General features: G+C 46.6%; 1 protein-coding gene across 1 annotated transcript in view; it reads right to left on the bottom strand.

Annotated features, from left to right (window-relative positions):
• LOC140188796 (tumor necrosis factor receptor superfamily member 5-like) overlaps positions 1-667 on the bottom strand; it is a 43073-nt gene extending 42406 nt beyond the window's left edge. The window contains exon 1 of the mRNA XM_072245444.1: positions 544-667. The gene's annotated coding sequence lies outside the window, so the exon portion shown is untranslated. The remainder of the gene's footprint in view (positions 1-543) is intronic.
• Between the last annotated feature and the right edge of the window lie 6940 nt (positions 668-7607).

The following is a 7607-nucleotide window of genomic DNA, read 5'->3' on the forward strand; positions in this document are numbered from 1 at the left end:
AACAGAAAGCTTCGAGCCACGGTCGGCAATCGCGCCGACTCTTCCCAACAGTGAGTAATCCCGCTGCTACGGGAGAACCGCGATTCCTCCCGGCCGCTAGGGGCACACTCGCCGGGCAGTGAGTAATCCCGCTGCTACGGGAGAACCGCGACTCCTCCCGACCGCTAGGGGGACACTGACCGCCAGGGGGCGCTCTGGTCAAGTCCCCCCCCCCCCCCCCAACGGTCCTATTTGAAATCTGCCGACATCGGTCAGTGAACCGGCCACCGCTCGGATCGGTTCCCGGCGCGAAGTGGAAGCCTCTCGGCGTTCGCAATGTCGCACAAACACGGCCCTCACCGCGAACATTCCAGCGCCCGGTCGAAAAGGCAGAAATAAACACGGGAGCTGGGCGGAGCCGGGAGCAGATCACGAACCTCTCCCTCCCCGTCTCCTCAGACCGACCCCGATCGCATCGCGGCTCCAAACCGGCCGACTGACTGACTGACTGACTGCGAAACGAAGGGACACGGTCCCAGTCGGTTAAGCGATGTCTGTACTTACTGGAGAGCCGCTTTACAGCGCCGGGGACGCTGGATTCAGATCCACCGGCAGAGCGACACGAACACTGCCGACATCGTGAACCATGATCAGCCGCAGTTTCAGTTTCTGTGGGCTGGGCAGGGATAACACTGAACCTATCACTGAGTGATTGACTCCCCACACAGTCAAGGCTAATTATATATAAAATCCGCATGAAGCAGAACCTTTGTCTCCCTTCCCACAGCACGAAGCGGGACATTACTCTGAGCAGTAACAAATTGGGACAGCATTTTTTTTTGTTTGTATCGTATCGTTCTGCTAGTAACCACTCATTTCAAGATGAATTATATTTCTTTGATCTCTATGTGGCGGGGTGGATTTCCCCAACACTTTTTCCAGTAGCCCTGCAAATGCAAATTCCGGAAACAAAAATTGGTTTATTCTGACGTAGAAAGTTGCAGTGAAAAATAAAGCGATCGATGACACTGCCCCACAGAAAATCGTGTGAAGATTATGATCTGTTACTTTAAAACATGAAACTAATTCAAAAAAAATGTACAGGAGTCTTCTTGGAACTAATTCGGAAAATGTGTAGCTCCGGCGGCTGATGGCAGAGTTGCTCTCGGATCTCTTTTACAAAGACGCCGCCTGACCTGCTGAATTTCGTGTGCGCTGTCTTTATATATTTTTCAATCAGCTTTGGGAGGGAAATTTCACCAAAATAATTTCAATGACTCAGTATACATGGAGCCGATTACCCGTTGATTGATCAAACTCGCCAATCTTCCCGATGTAGCCAGACATTTCTGATGTTTTAACAATTATTACCACTCGGTGCTCACTCTTTATGAACCTCGAATTCTTCCGTTTCATCATCAGGTGCCGTGCCCAGTCTGAGCTTTGACTGCCATGGCCCACACACTCCTGTTTCCGGTCAAGTGGATCAATTCATTGGTATTCATTTCCAGTTCTCTGGCTGCTGTCTCCATCATCATTTGTCTTTGTCTTCCTCTTGCTTTCTTCCCTTCAATCTTTCCCATAAATACCGTGCATTCTAACTCCTCTTTCCTAATCACGTGTCCAATGAAGTTATGTTGCCTGTTCATGATCTGATACATTATTTCTCTTTTTTATGTTTGCTCTGTTCATGGCATCCTCGTTACAGACATCCCACCTCTCTCGGAAGTTCCGGGAGTCTCCCGCATATCGATAGTGGCTCCCTGATGCCCCGAAATTATATATAATATCCCGGAAATAGATTTTTTTGAGAGGGAGAGGGAGAGGAGGAGCGAGCATCCTGATTGGTCTCTCTTCATGCTAAGAGTGGTCCCCAAGCAAGGAGACAATATGATTTGGCGATATGAAACGATATGAGTCAGCTGCACCTTTCCTCATTCCCTGTCACGCCCACTGTTGAACTTTAACGCACGCGAGGTCATCAGTGACCCAAGACGAGCAAAGGAATGGGTCCGTGACCCATTTGTGAATGTCCCTGGTGAATCGTCCATGTCAGCGCGGGAAAAAGATCAACTCCTCGAGCTTGCAAATGATGATGTGCTGAAAAGTATGTTTGACATAACATCTTTGCTGGCATTCTGGATCAAAGTCAAGGCGGAATATCCTGAGACAGCCACGCAAGCACTGAAAACATAGTTTGCATTTCCAACATATTTCTGCGAAACTGAGTTTTCTGCAATGAATGCAACGAAAACTAAATTGCGGAATAGACTGGACATAAGGAACCCCGTTCGAGTATCGCTGTCTCCTGTCACCCCTCGATAAGACCATGTGGTTGCAGGAAAACAAGCCCAGGGCTCCCACTGATTCAGCGATACTGGTGTGTTGCAATGATTTTGTATTTTCATACGAGGAAAATATGTGCTGTGTGTTTAATATCCAAACGTTACCTAAAATGTTATGATGCTGTTGACTTATAAGTGACTTATAATTCAGTGGTCCCCAACCTCTCGGCTGCGAAGAATACAGCGGTGGCCAGAACGCACCCAGTACATCTTTAAGAAAAAAGCCGAAATAAACAAGCTAATTAATTAGGTGCCGCCCGGCACGTAAATGTCGGCCCAGATCAGAGGTGATTGTCATAATTTCATCTTTTATAACTGACTCCAGCATCTTTCCCACCACCGATGTCAGGCTAATCAGTCTATAATTCCCTGTTTTCTCTCTTCCTCCCATCTTGAAGAGAGGGACAACATTAGCCACCCTCCAATCCACAGGAACTGATCCTGAATCTATAGAACATTGGAAAATGATTACCAATGCATCCACGATTTCTAAAGCCACCTCCTTAAGTACCCTGGGATGCAGACCATCAGGTCCCGGGGACTTACCAGCCTTCAGACCCAACAGCCTATCCAACACCATTTCCTGCCTAATATAAATTTCCTTCAGTTCATCCATTACCCTAGGTCCTTTGGCCACTATTACATCTGGAAGATTGTTTGTGTCTTCCCTAGTGAAGACAGATTCAAAGTACCTGTTCAAATCATCTGCCATTTCCTTGTTCCCCATAATAAATTCACCCGTTTCTGTCTTCAAGGGCCCAATTTTGGTCTTAACTATTTTTTTCCTTTTCACATACCTAAAGAAGCTTTTACTATCCTCCTTTATATTCTTGGCTAGCTTACCTTTGTGCCTCATTTTTTCTCTGTGTATTGCCTTTTTAGTTACCTTCTGTCGCTCTTTAAAAGTTTCCCAATCCTCCGGCTTCCCACTCATCTTTGCTATGTTATACTTCTCTTTTATTTTTATACTGTCCATTACTTCCCTTGTCAGCCACAGCCTCCCCTTACTCCCCTTAGGATCTTTCTTCCTCTTTGGAACGAACTGATCCTGCACCTTCCTCATTATTCCCAGAAACACTTGCCATTGCTGTTCCACTGTCATCCCTGCTAGGGTATTGTTCCATTGAACTTTGGCCAGCTCCTCCCTCATAGCACCATAGTTCCTTTTGTTCAACTGTAATACTGACACTTCCGAGTTTCCCTTCTCCCTCTCAAATTGTAGATTAAAACTTATCATATTATGGTCACTACCTCCTAATGGCTCCTTTACCTCGAGGTCCCTGATCAAATCCGGTTCATTGCACAACACTAAATCTAGAATTGTATTCTCTCTGGTAGGCTCCAGTACAAGCTGTTCTAAGAATCCATCTCGGAGGGACTCCACAAACTCCCTTTCTTGGGGTCCAATACCAACCTGATTCCTTCAGTCTACCTGCATGTTGAAGTCCCTCATAACAACTGTAGCATTACCTTTGTGACATGCCAGTTTTAACTCTTGATTCAACTTACACCCTACATCCAGACTACTGTTTGGGGGCCTGTAGATAACTCCCATTAGGGTCTTTCTACCCTTAGAATTTCTCAGTTCTATCCATACTGACTCTACGTCTCCTGATTCTATGTCCCCCCTCGCAAGGGACCGAATATCATTCTTCAACAACAGAGCCACCCCACCCCCTCTGCCCACCTGTCTGTCCTTTCGATAGGACGTATACCCTTGAATATTCATTTCCCAGGCCCTGTCCACTTGAAGCCATGTCTCTGTTATTCCCACAACATCATACTTACCAATTTCCAACTGTGCCTCAAACTCATCCACTTTATTTCTTATACCCCGTGCATTCATATACAATACTTTTAATTCATTAATCCCCTCACCCCCCATATCAATTCCCATTTCACTTGGCCATACTGTACGATCCCATCTTGAGCTTTCTGCTCTGTTGATTCTGCTGTCATTCTTAACTTTTCTTATTCTCACTTTCCCTTTATCTCCATCCTTATGTTTCCAGTTCATTCCCCTCCCCCCCCACTACTTAGTTTAAACACACCGGTGTTGCAGAGGCAAACCTGCCTGCCAGAATGCTGGTGCCCCGCTTATTAAGGTGCAACCCGTCCCTTTTGTACAACTTATCCTTATCCCGAAACATACCCCAATGGTCCAAGAATGTAAATCCTTGCTTCCCGCACCAGTTCCTCAGCCACACATTCAGATCCATTATCTCCCTGTTCTTGCCCACTCCAGCACGAGGAACTGGAAGCAAACCGGAGATAACCACCCTGTAAGTCCTGCTTTTCAGCCTTCTTCTGAGTTCTCTGAAGTCATGTTGTAGAATGTCTTTCCTCTTCTTCCCCACATCATTTGTGCCGACATGCAGCACCACTTCTGGATGTTCACCTTCACTCTTGAGGATGCCCTGCAATCGGTCCTTGACATCCTGGATCCCAGCACCAGGGAGGCAACACACCATCCTTAAATCTCGCCTGTTGCCGCAGAAACCCCTTTCTGTACCTCTCACTATGGAGTCCCCTACAAGCACGGCTCTGCCTGACGTCTGTCTTCTCAGCTTTGCCTCAGCGCCAGTTGTTGACTCGCAGACCTGACCGCCTCTCAGGCTGGCATCATCTTTTGTCGCGACAGCTTCCAAGAGGGTGAACCTGTTTACGAGCCGCACATCCCCCGGGGTCTCCTGTACTTCAAGCATCCTTTCCTTGCTCATTGTTGCCCCCATTCTCTCTTCCGGTATCCTCGGTGTAATGACCTCACTGTAGGTCCTGTCCAGGAAACTCTCATTTTCCTGGATGAACCTAAGGTCATCCAGTTTCCTCTCCAGTGCTGCAAACGGTCCTTCAGAAGCTGAATCTGGACACATTTTCCACAGGTGTAGGAGCCAGAGGCACTATCAGTGTCCCTGACCTCCCACATCATGCACGCAGCACACTGAATCAGTATAGAGGTCATCTCTTCACCACTTCTCACCCTCTCCAACTGTGGCGTAGTCTCCTCTCTCAGCCTCTGCTCGCCAAAGCCTTCCTACTCTGTCTCCCTCTACTCCGTCGCCCGCTACAACGTCGCCCACTCCGTCAAAATGCTCTCTTTTAAATACTCCCGCTGCCTCACGGACTGACTTCCACGCGCTTGCGCAGTCCTGTCCCGATCAACCGCCGAGAAAAAAAAACTTCAGTGTGTAGGTGGACAAGGGTACAGAGACAGTATTTCAGTCTGTAAATTGGCAAAGGTACCGAGACAGTATTTCAGTGTGTAGATGGATAAGGGTACAGAGACACTATTCCAGTGTGCAGATGGACAAGGATACAGAGACAATATTTCAGTCTGTAAATAGGCAAGGCCACAGAGAGACAGGGATTGATTTTGTACATTTTTTTTGCTCAATTCAGTTTAAAAATATGGTTTAGAACAAGGTTCCCAGCCTGGAGTCAGTCCACAAATCCCTTGGTTAATGGTAGGAGACCATGGCATAAAAAGGTTGGGAACCCCTTGTTTAGAAGCTGAGTTAATCTGACCTTATTTATCAAATGCAATAGATGGTTGCAACAATCAGCACTTGTTGCAACAGTAACTACTTCAGATTCAGTTGCAATCCCAAAGACTTCAGTTGGAGGTGAGATGCAGTTCATTGAAATTATTAGTATTGAATGTCAAGGGAAAATTGTTATTGCCTTAGTGCTTGTGAATGTTCTAGACCATTCATGAGTTTGATTTTTCTTGGTGGATTCATAAGGCATTGAAAGATGACCATAAAGAGTCTCCTTTCACATTGCTAATAATTTTCCTCCTTCCCTCCTCCTCCTCCTGGCTCCATTCATCATCAAGGCTAATCCTTAGTCTTCATTCCATTTCCCCACACTGTTCCCACATCTCTCGATTTCTTTAACATTTTGACGTCTATCAATCTCTGTTTTGATTGAGCTCAATGATTGAGCCTCCAACGTCTTCTGAAGTAGAGAATTCCAAAGATCCACCATCTTCTCTGAGTGAAGGAAGTACTCATCTCAATCCTAAGTGGCTTATCCCACTCTAATGAGCTCTCTGGGCCCATGCGGGTAGCCGGAGAGTGTTGGGCTCCGAGGTTTCTAGAGCACCTGAATTTGTTAATTCTTGCCTTGACAAGAGCCATTATCCTAAGTGTTTTCTGTTTAATCTTGTTTAGTTGAACTTGACTGGCACAGGTTTTCCGTGTTCTGTGATTGTTTAAGCGCACTCCCGATTTGCACTTATCGCAGGGTCCTAGTTTTGAGAATGTTTCGTCTCTCGGTGTCACTGGGTTGAGCCACCAATATTCTGTTGGAATTCTTATGTGTAAACTGTTTGCAGTTTATACATGGGACTCTGTCTTTCCTCTGCACTTGGGTTCCATCTGTGACACCCACATTCTATAATGGCAACCCCTGATTCTGAACCCATCAACTGGGGGAGTTTCCCCGACCCGACTCCTGAGAATCCTCTATCAGAGAAGCCAGTTTACTGTCCCACTCATTCTGTAATCTCTTAAGTATCAAGATGGGGGATGTATGGAGAGCTGCAGGTCAATGAGACAAGGCAAAATAATAGTTCGAAGGGTTTTTGTCTGTGCTGTGGTGCTTTGTGACTCTTCAATAGGTGAGATTGACTTGAAAGTAAAGTCACAGATGAGCCACGGTCGTTTGAATATTTAAACAGTCAGACCCAAGGGAACAACATGACCCATTGTTGCTTCAGTTTTAAAATGATTTGCTAACAAGAACTAAAACAAATTAAATCTTGTTTTTATCTTGGCCGAGATACGTGCACGTGCATGTCACAAAGTTAAAGCAGATGAATTCATCTTTTGGCCTCAGTAAGGGCCTCACCTTTGTCCCCCTTCACCCACACCTCAGCGAGTTCCGCATGCGCCATGACACTGAACTCTTCTTCCGCCGACTCCTTCTTCGAGCCCACTTCTTTGGCAAGGACTCTCCCACCCTCACCGATGACCTCTTCTCCCATCTTCAACCCCTCTCCTCTTCATGGACACCCTGCTCTGGTCTTCTGCCTGCTCTGGATCTCTTTGTTGCTAAATGCCGACGGGACATCAACCGTCTCAACTTCACCACACCTTGTTCCAATTCCAACCTCACTCCTTCCGAACGCTCTGCTCTCCACTCCCTCCGCACTAATCCTAACCTTACTATAAAATCTGCCGACAAGGGGGATGCTGTTGTAGTCTGGCGCACTGACCTCTAACTTGCCGAGGCACAGCGACAACTCACAGATACCTCCTCTTATTTACCCCTCGATCATGA

This window comes from Mobula birostris, chromosome 27 (genome assembly GCF_030028105.1).
Source record: "Mobula birostris isolate sMobBir1 chromosome 27, sMobBir1.hap1, whole genome shotgun sequence".
Taxonomy (NCBI): domain Eukaryota; kingdom Metazoa; phylum Chordata; class Chondrichthyes; order Myliobatiformes; family Myliobatidae; genus Mobula; species Mobula birostris.